The sequence below is a fragment of the Drosophila sechellia genome, unplaced genomic scaffold (assembly GCF_004382195.2).
Source record: "Drosophila sechellia strain sech25 unplaced genomic scaffold, ASM438219v1 U_45, whole genome shotgun sequence".
Classification (NCBI taxonomy): Eukaryota; Metazoa; Arthropoda; class Insecta; order Diptera; family Drosophilidae; genus Drosophila; species Drosophila sechellia.
The window spans coordinates 43,801-54,706 of record NW_022611319.1 but is presented as its reverse complement, the minus strand read 5'-3'; the positions used below and the strand labels follow the sequence as shown (position 1 = coordinate 54,706).

Sequence of the window (10,906 nt, the reverse complement as noted above, 5' to 3'; positions counted from 1 at the left end):
TAAATAATAAACATATAAAAATTAATATTTATTATATGTATAAAAAAAAAAATAATCATATTATATATGAATAATGGAAAAAAAATGAAATGTTCCTATAATCTCTTAATATATAAGAGAATAGACCGTATGTTGGGTGGCAAACGGAATTGAAAATACCCGCTTTGAGGACAGCGGGTTCAAAAACTACTATAGGTAGGCAGTGGTTGCCGACCTCCCGCATTATTCGAAATATTTATTTCGGATTATGTTTATATTGGTTACATAAAATAAAGTATATTATTATCCGTACAAATTTGTTTCTCAGTTCTATAGAACACGGGACTTGGCTCCGCGGATAATAGGAATATACGCTTTTTAGATAATATCGTTGAAACAAAAGTCAAGTTTCTATTATATATAGAATAACAAATCGTTTCCATATATTATCGTTAATTTTTGGAGGCAGGCAAATATTAATTTATTACCTGCCGTATAGTTGGATTATTATATCGTTACGGTATAATACAAATATGGATTCTTATGAAAGAAATATAAAATTATATATTAAATGTGGAAATATTATCATATGCGCTTGGTTTTATGTTATATATTACCAGAGAGATATATGAAAAGAGATAAATTTTAAATTTATCTTCAAAATGCAAATGATTTAACTTAATATTTATATTGGTTAAACAAAAATTGTACATGTGTGGATACAATAATTATGTATGTTGGAAATAAAATGATATTTTATAATGAAATATGTATATATAAAAAGATAAAATTATAGAAACATATATATTACAATAATTATATGAAATTCTTGTTATATTGGTAAAACAAGTATAAATTAAAAATGAAAATATGGATTACGAATGCTATATAAAAATGGCCGTAATCGAATAGATTTTTTACTTATATTTATATATTTAAAATTTTACCCAAAGGCGAAATATTGAATTTTATTCAATATAATAAAAATCATGGAATTATATAAAGTGAAAAATCTATATATCTATTATATTGCTTATTTCGATTCAAAAAATATGAATGGAATATGAAGGAAAAACATTATTCTGGTTGATCCTGCCAGTAGTTATATGCTTGTCTCAAAGATTAAGCCATGCATGTCTAAGTACACACGAATTAAAAGTGAAACCGCAAAAGGCTCATTATATCAGTTATGGTTCCTTAGATCGTTAACAGTTACTTGGATAACTGTGGTAATTCTAGAGCTAATACATGCAATTAAAACATGAACCTTATGGGACATGTGCTTTTATTAGGCTAAAACCAAGCGATCGCAAGATCGTTATATTGGTTGAACTCTAGATAACATGCAGATCGTATGGTCTTGTACCGACGACAGATCTTTCAAATGTCTGCCCTATCAACTTTTGATGGTAGTATCTAGGACTACCATGGTTGCAACGGGTAACGGGGAATCAGGGTTCGATTCCGGAGAGGGAGCCTGAGAAACGGCTACCACATCTAAGGAAGGCAGCAGGCGCGTAAATTACCCACTCCCAGCTCGGGGAGGTAGTGACGAAAAATAACAATACAGGACTCATATCCGAGGCCCTGTAATTGGAATGAGTACACTTTAAATCCTTTAACAAGGACCAATTGGAGGGCAAGTCTGGTGCCAGCAGCCGCGGTAATTCCAGCTCCAATAGCGTATATTAAAGTTGTTGCGGTTAAAACGTTCGTAGTTGAACTTGTGCTTCATACGGGTAGTACAACTTACAATTGTGGTTAGTACTATACCTTTATGTATGTAAGCGTATTACCGGTGGAGTTCTTATATGTGATTAAATACTTGTATTTTTTCATATGTTCCTCCTATTTAAAAACCTGCACTAGTGCTCTTAAACGAGTGTTATTGTGGGCCGGTACTATTACTTTGAACAAATTAGAGTGCTTAAAGCAGGCTTCAAATGCCTGAATATTCTGTGCATGGGATAATGAAATAAGACCTCTGTTCTGCTTTCATTGGTTTTCAGATCAAGAGGTAATGATTAATAGAAGCAGTTTGGGGGCATTAGTATTACGACGCGAGAGGTGAAATTCTTGGACCGTCGTAAGACTAACTTAAGCGAAAGCATTTGCCAAAGATGTTTTCATTAATCAAGAACGAAAGTTAGAGGTTCGAAGGCGATCAGATACCGCCCTAGTTCTAACCATAAACGATGCCAGCTAGCAATTGGGTGTAGCTACTTTTATGGCTCTCTCAGTCGCTTCCCGGGAAACCAAAGCTTTTGGGCTCCGGGGGAAGTATGGTTGCAAAGCTGAAACTTAAAGGAATTGACGGAAGGGCACCACCAGGAGTGGAGCCTGCGGCTTAATTTGACTCAACACGGGAAAACTTACCAGGTCCGAACATAAGTGTGTAAGACAGATTGATAGCTCTTTCTCGAATCTATGGGTGGTGGTGCATGGCCGTTCTTAGTTCGTGGAGTGATTTGTCTGGTTAATTCCGATAACGAACGAGACTCAAATATATTAAATAGATATCTTCAGGATTATGGTGCTGAAGCTTATGTAGCCTTCATTCATGGTGGCAGTAAAATGTTTATTGTGTTTGAATGTGTTTATGTAAGTGGAGCCGTACCTGTTGGTTTGTCCCATTATAAGGACACTAGCTTCTTAAATGGACAAATTGCGTCTAGCAATAATGAGATTGAGCAATAACAGGTCTGTGATGCCCTTAGATGTCCTGGGCTGCACGCGCGCTACAATGAAAGTATCAACGTGTATTTCCTAGACCGAGAGGTCCGGGTAAACCGCTGAACCACTTTCATGCTTGGGATTGTGAACTGAAACTGTTCACATGAACTTGGAATTCCCAGTAAGTGTGAGTCATTAACTCGCATTGATTACGTCCCTGCCCTTTGTACACACCGCCCGTCGCTACTACCGATTGAATTATTTAGTGAGGTCTCCGGACGTGATCACTGTGACGCCTTGCGTGTTACGGTTGTTTCGCAAAAGTTGACCGAACTTGATTATTTAGAGGAAGTAAAAGTCGTAACAAGGTTTCCGTAGGTGAACCTGCGGAAGGATCATTATTGTATAATATCCTTATCGTTAATAAATATTTGTTATAATACAAATAAATACAATTTACCAAAATAAAAATATTACAAAATGATTCCACGGAATCAAAAGTTAAAGTCAAAATAAAATGAAGATGGCTTTTATTTTATATGTGGGGCTTGGCAACCTCATAAAAAGACTTTAACATTATTAATGTTGCTGTGCGTATTTGTGGCAGTACTTACTACAACAACGGCGTTTCCTATAAAAACAAATTCTCGAAAATGGAAATCGAAGAAACTAAACTAAATTCGAAAGTAGAAGTCGAATTAAAATAAAAATAATTTTGAATGTGTGGTAATCAAAATAAGTGTGTGTGTATATGGACCATAATATACACGCGTTGCGAATATGTATTGTTCATCTATGTTATGAGCATACGTTGGCTAATGCAACAACCTAAAATATACAATGTTTGTACCTGTCATCCATCAGGTTAATGTTTTATATAAATTTTGCAGTATGTGTCACCCAAAATAGCAAACCATAACCAGATTATTATGATACATAATGCTTATATGAAACTAAGACATTTCGCAACATTTATTTTAGGTATAAAAATAAATTTATTGAAGGAATTGATATATGCCAGTAAAATGGTGTATTTTTAATTTCTTTCAATAAAAACAATATTGACATTATATAAAATTGAATTATAAAACTCTAAGCGGTGGATCACTCGGCTCATGGGTCGATGAAGAACGCAGCAAACTGTGCGTCATCGTGTGAACTGCAGGACACATGAACATCGACATTTTGAACGCATATCGCAGTCCATGCTGTTATGTACTTTAATTAATTTTATAGTGCTGCTTGGACTACATATGGTTGAGGGTTGTAAGACTATGCTAATTAAGTTGTTTATAAATTTTTTATAAGCATATGGTATATTATTGGATTAAATAATGATTTTATTCATAATATTAAAAAAGAAATGAAAAACATTATCTCACATTTGAATGTGAAAAACGAAGAGAAATATTTTCTTTTTCAATCAAATAATACTGAGAAATGTCTAGCATAAAAAATTGAAATATTTTTCATCTAGAATTGTCTCTTATTAATGATTCGGAAAAAGAAAAATCTTGGTTTTGTTATTATTCTTCGTTGGTTCGTTAAATGGATAAAAATGACTTTGCTTACAAGAACTATTGGAACTATTTATAACGAATTTAATTGATTGTTTTATCATTTATATATAAAGAATTTATGGCAAAATATAGTTATATATACAACCTCAACTCATATGGGACTACCCCCTGAATTTAAGCATATTAATTAGGGGAGGAAAAGAAACTAACAAGGATTTTCTTAGTAGCGGCGAGCGAAAAGAAAACAGTTCAGCACTAAGTCACTTTGTCTATATGGCAAATGTGAGATGCAGTGTATGGAGCGTCAATATTCTAGTATGAGAAATTAATGATTTAAGTCCTTCTTAAATGAGGCCATTTACCCATAGAGGGTGCCAGGCCCGTATAACGTTAATGATTGCTAGATGATGTTTCCAAAGAGTCGTGTTGCTTGATAGTGCAGCACTAAGTGGGTGGTAAACTCCATCTAAAACTAAATATAACCATGAGACCGATAGTAAACAAGTACCGTGAGGGAAAGTTGAAAAGAACTCTGAATAGAGAGTTAAACAGTACGTGAAACTGCTTAGAGGTTAAGCCCGATGAACCTGAATATCCGTTATGGAAAATTCATCATTAAAATTGTAATATTTAAATAATATTATTAAGAATAATGTGCATTTTTTCCATATAAGGACATTGTAATCTATTAGCATATCCCAAATTTATCATAAAATATAACTTATAGTTTATTCCAATTAAATTGCTTGCATTTTAACACAGAATAAATGTTATTAATTTGATAAAGTGCTGATAGATTTATATTATTACAGAGCGTTAATTTTTCGGAATTATATAATGGCATAATTATCATTGATTTTTGTGTTTATTATATGCTCTTGTATGATTAACAATGCGAAAGATTCAGGATACCTTCGGGACCCGTCTTGAAACACGGACCAAGGAGTCTAACATATGTGCAAGTTATTGGGATGTAAACCTAATAGCGTAATTAACTTGACTAATAATGGGATTAGTTTTTTAGCTATTTATAGCTAATTAACACAATCCCGGGGCGTTCTATATAGTTATGTATAATGTATATTTATATTATTTATGCCTCTAACTGGAACGTACCTTGAGCATATATGCTGTGACCCGAAAGATGGTGAACTATACTTGATCAGGTTGAAGTCAGGGGAAACCCTGATGGAAGACCGAAACAGTTCTGACGTGCAAATCGATTGTCAGAATTGAGTATAGGGGCGAAAGACCAATCGAACCATCTAGTAGCTGGTTCCTTCCGAAGTTTCCCTCAGGATAGCTGGTGCATTTTAATATTATATAAAATAATCTTATCTGGTAAAGCGAATGATTAGAGGCCTTAGGGTCGAAACGATCTTAACCTATTCTCAAACTTTAAATGGGTAAGAACCTTAACTTTCTTGATATGAAGTTCAAGGTTATGATATAATGTGCCCAGTGGGCCACTTTTGGTAAGCAGAACTGGCGCTGTGGGATGAACCAAACGTAATGTTACGGTGCCCAAATTAACAACTCATGCAGATACCATGAAAGGCGTTGGTTGCTTAAAACAGCAGGACGGTGATCATGGAAGTCGAAATCCGCTAAGGAGTGTGTAACAACTCACCTGCCGAAGCAACTAGCCCTTAAAATGGATGGCGCTTAAGTTGTATACCTATACATTACCGCTAAAGTAGATGATTTATATTACTTGTGATATAAATTTTGAAACTTTAGTGAGTAGGAAGGTACAATGGTATGCGTAGAAGTGTTTGGCGTAAGCCTGCATGGAGCTGCCATTGGTACAGATCTTGGTGGTAGTAGCAAATAATCGAATGAGACCTTGGAGGACTGAAGTGGAGAAGGGTTTCGTGTGAACAGTGGTTGATCACGAGTTAGTCGGTCCTAAGTTCAAGGCGAAAGCCGAAAATTTTCAAGTAAAACAAAAATGCCTAACTATATAAACAAAGCGAATATAATACACTTGAATAATTTTGAACGAAAGGGAATACGGTTCCAATTCCGTAACCTGTTGAGTATCCGTTTGTTATTAAATATGGGCCTCGTGCTCATCCTGGCAACAGGAACGACCATAAAGAAGCCGTCGAGAGATATCGGAAGAGTTTTCTTTTCTGTTTTATAGCCGTACTACCATGGAAGTCTTTCGCAGAGAGATATGGTAGATGGGCTAGAAGAGCATGACATATACTGTTGTGTCGATATTTTCTCCTCGGACCTTGAAAATTTATGGTGGGGACACGCAAACTTCTCAACAGGCCGTACCAATATCCGCAGCTGGTCTCCAAGGTGAAGAGTCTCTAGTCGATAGAATAATGTAGGTAAGGGAAGTCGGCAAATTAGATCCGTAACTTCGGGATAAGGATTGGCTCTGAAGATTGAGATAGTCGGGCTTGATTGGGAAACAATAACATGGTTTATGTGCTCGTTCTGGGTAAATAGAGTTTCTAGCATTTATGTTAGTTACTTGTTCCCCGGATAGTTTAGTTACGTAGCCAATTGTGGAACTTTCTTGCTAAAATTTTTAAGAATACTATTTGGGTTAAACCAATTAGGTCTTATCAATTATAACGATTATCAATTAACAATCAATTCAGAACTGGCACGGACTTGGGGAATCCGACTGTCTAATTAAAACAAAGCATTGTGATGGCCCTAGCGGGTGTTGACACAATGTGATTTCTGCCCAGTGCTCTGAATGTCAAAGTGAAGAAATTCAAGTAAGCGCGGGTCAACGGCGGGAGTAACTATGACTCTCTTAAGGTCCTTTAACACTACAAATAGAAATAACGAGCCTCGGAGCAATTTACGCAATCTGATGACGACCCGACCCTCCGTGGACATCTTCCCGGAGGACCAATATGAACCAAACGCAGCGGCTACTCTATCTAGGGTACCCTGCACAGTATGTGGCCGGTCCTTTAACAGCAAGAGAGGACTCGGTGTTCACATGCGATCTCGGCACCCAGACGAACTTGATGAAGAACGTCGACGTGTCGATATAAAGGCAAGGTGGAGTGAGGAAGAGAAGTGGATGATGGCGAGAAAGGAGGTTGAGCTCACAGCAAATGGACATAAACACATAAACAAGCAACTAGCGGTGTATTTTGCAAACCGCAGCGTCGAAGCCATCAAAAAGCTAAGACAAAGGGGCGATTATAAGGAGAAAATAGAGCAGATAAGAAGGCAATCAGCTCTCGTCCCGGAAGTTGCAAATCTAACCATAAGGCGCCGCCCTAGTAGAAGTGAGCAAAACCACCAAGTAACAACATCAGAAACAACTCCAATCACACCCTTCGAACAGTCGAACAGGGAAATTTTGCGGACACTGCGTGGGTATAGCCCCGTAGAATGCCATTCCAAATGGAGAGCCCAAGAGCTACAAACGATCATTGACAGGGCAGAGCTCGAGGGAAAGGAAACCACTCTCCAATGCTTATCGCTATATCTCCTAGGAATTTTTCCGGCACAGGGTGTACGTCACACTCTGACGAGACCTCCTCGGAGGCCTCGAAATAGGAGAGAAAGCAGAAGGCAGCAGTATGCTGTCGTCCAGCGTAACTGGGATAAGCATAAAGGAAGATGCATCAAGTCCTTGCTAAATGGAACTGATGAGTCGGTAATGCCAAGCCAAGAAGTAATGGTTCCTTACTGGAGAGAAGTAATGACTCAGCCTAGCCCAAGCTCTTGCAGTAGAGAAGTGATACAAATGGATCACTCGCTTGAGAGGGTTTGGTCTGCTATTACAGAGCACGACCTTCGGGCATCAAGAATCTCATTATCTTCCTCTCCGGGGCCTGACGGGATAACTCCAAAAACAGCCAGGGAGGTGCCGTCAGGTATTATGTTGCGAATAATGAACCTAATTCTATGGTGCGGCAATCTACCACACTCTATCCGACTGGCCAGAACCGTCTTCATCCCGAAGACGATGACGGCGAAGCGACCGCAAGACTTTCGTCCAATATCGGTGCCTTCAGTCCTGGTAAGACAGCTAAATGCAATATTGGCAACCCGGTTGAACTCATCAATCAATTGGGACCCGCGCCAGCGGGGCTTCTTACCTACCGACGGATGTGCCGATAACGCGACGATAGTTGACTTAGTCTTGAGGCATAGCCATAAGCACTTTAGATCTTGCTACATTGCAAATTTAGATGTAAGCAAGGCATTCGATTCTTTATCGCATGCATCTATATATGACACCTTACGTGCTTATGGTGCGCCAAAGGGCTTCGTTGACTACGTACAGAATACGTACGAGGGTGGCGGTACCAGTCTCAATGGGGACGGTTGGAGTTCAGAGGAATTCGTCCCTGCTAGAGGAGTGAAGCAGGGTGACCCTTTGTCTCCTATTCTATTTAACTTGGTAATGGACAGGTTACTTAGAAACCTACCCAGCGAAATTGGTGCCAGAGTCGGAAATGCCATTACTAACGCGGCCGCGTTTGCAGATGATTTGGTACTATTTGCTGAAACTCGAATGGGACTTCAAGTATTGTTGGACAGAACGTTGGATTTTCTATCTCTCGTCGGCCTCAAACTTAATGCCGACAAATGTTTTACCGTTGGCATTAAGGGCCAGCCGAAACAGAAGTGTACCGTGCTAGAGGCACAGAGCTTTTACGTAGGCTCAAGGGAGATTCCATCATTGAAGCGAACGGACGAGTGGAAGTACTTAGGCATCAACTTCACTGCAACCGGGAGGGTTCGATGCAATCCGGCCGAGGACATTGGTCCGAAGCTACAAAGATTGACAAAGGCCCCCCTCAAACCACAACAGAGGATGTTCGCCCTTAGGACTGTCCTTATCCCACAGCTCTATCACAAGTTAGCCCTTGGGAGTGTGGCGATAGGCATCCTACGAAAAACTGACAAACTAATACGATACTATGTGCGAAGATGGCTAAATCTTCCGCTGGATATACCGATAGCATTCATTCACGCACCCCCAAAAAGTGGAGGTCTCGGAATTCCATCACTTAGATGGGTAGCTCCAATGTTAAGGCTAAGACGTTTGAGTAATATTAAATGGCCTCACCTCACGCAAAACGAGGTAGCCAGCTCTTTCCTCGAAGCAGAAAAACAACGGGCCCGAGATAGATTATTAGCAGAACAAAATGAATTGTTATCGCGTCCGGCAATAGAAAAATATTGGGCGAACAAATTGTACCTCTCAGTTGATGGTAGCGGACTCCGTGAAGCAGGCCATTGGGGCCCGCAACACGGGTGGGTTAATCAACCCACGCGTTTACTAACAGGAAAGGAATATATAGACGGTATTCGTCTGCGGATAAATGCCCTACCCACGAAGTCTCGTACTACAAGGGGAAGGCACGAATTGGAACGACAGTGTCGTGCAGGATGTGACGCTCCCGAAACAACAAACCATATTATGCAAAAATGTTACCGATCGCATGGGAGGCGCATAGCTAGACACAACTGCGTAGTAAATCGAATCAAGCGGGGACTTGAGGAGAGAGGCTGCGTAGTCATTGTTGAACCAAGTCTGCAGTGCGAATCCGGTCTTAATAAACCAGACCTGGTGGCACTACGACAAAATCACATTGATGTGATCGACATACAAATTGTGACAGACGGACACTCTATGGATGATGCACACCAGCGCAAAATCAATAGATACGACAGACCGGACATACGAACTGAGTTGCGTCGCAGATTCGAAGCCGCAGGTGACATTGAATTCCATTCTGCCACCCTGAACTGGAGGGGGATCTGGAGTGGTCAATCCGCTAAAAGATTGATAGCGAAGGGTCTCCTCAGCAAATATGATAGTCATATCATTAGCGTCCAGGTTATGAGAGGCAGTCTCGGTTGTTTTAAACAGTTCATGTACCTGAGCGGGTTTTCCCGAGATTGGACTTAGCTAAAACGTTTGGTTCAAAACATTTGCTTGCTGTCTTGGCATAACATCAATAAAGGCATAAACATCGCAAATAATGGTAATATATAAATTGGCTATGAGGATGGTTTTAGTACGTAGGCGTTGCGGAACTTCGGTTCAGATAGAGCAATGAATCGTGCATGCTAGGAAACTGAAGTGTTGACAGACCTAGTATCTTTCGATAGATTTCCATACCTCCGCGATCAAAAAAAAAAAAAAAAAAAATAGCCAAATGCCTCGTCATCTAATTAGTGACGCGCATGAATGGATTAACGACGGACGTGTTTTCGTTGCGCTCGTGTACAGATTGCGAAGAACTTGGTTTTCCGTGTTTGGAAAGTAATAAAATCGGTGAATTAGTGCTCCGCGAAAGTCGTGTGCTAATTTTCGTGTGTTATAAACAAGCGGTTTGGAAGTAATTAACAATTAATTGTTGGGAATTTTCCACTTAGCACGTGCTGAAGGCGAACTTACGAGTAAGTTTTTCGAGTAAGCTTTTTGATCAGCTGTCACAAAGCTTATTGGTGGGAGTCACTGCTAAGGTTTGTGTCTAGGGAGAGTTTTAGTGCTACCAGACTCTACCGATAGGTGGAGCTCGAGTTCCAGAGCAACTACCTTTTGTCAGCGAGTAAACGAGCATACGGTTGCTGGCGTCGACGGTAGGTGGAGCCACCATCGTATTTATGCCGATGGAGAGCGACAGCAGCGCGAGTGCCTTGAGCGGAAGTAGTGCCTCGATGAAGTCCAGACGAGGCAGGCGCAGAAGCCATCTGGCATCTAAGAGCTCGGCGCCAACGCAGGCGAAATT

The 10,906-nt window shown here is 39.6% G+C and overlaps 2 non-coding genes across 2 annotated transcripts; both read left to right on the top strand.

Annotated features, from left to right (window-relative positions):
• Positions 1–1,058: 1,058 nt before the first annotated feature.
• On the top strand, positions 1,059–3,053 carry LOC116803302. The gene has a single exon (XR_004363538.1). It is a non-coding gene; the product is annotated as a small subunit ribosomal RNA (ribosomal RNA).
• A 687-nt stretch (positions 3,054–3,740) lies between these two features.
• Positions 3,741–3,919, top strand: LOC116803300. The gene has a single exon (XR_004363536.1). It is a non-coding gene; the product is annotated as a 5.8S ribosomal RNA (ribosomal RNA).
• Positions 3,920–10,906: the final 6,987 nt, after the last annotated feature.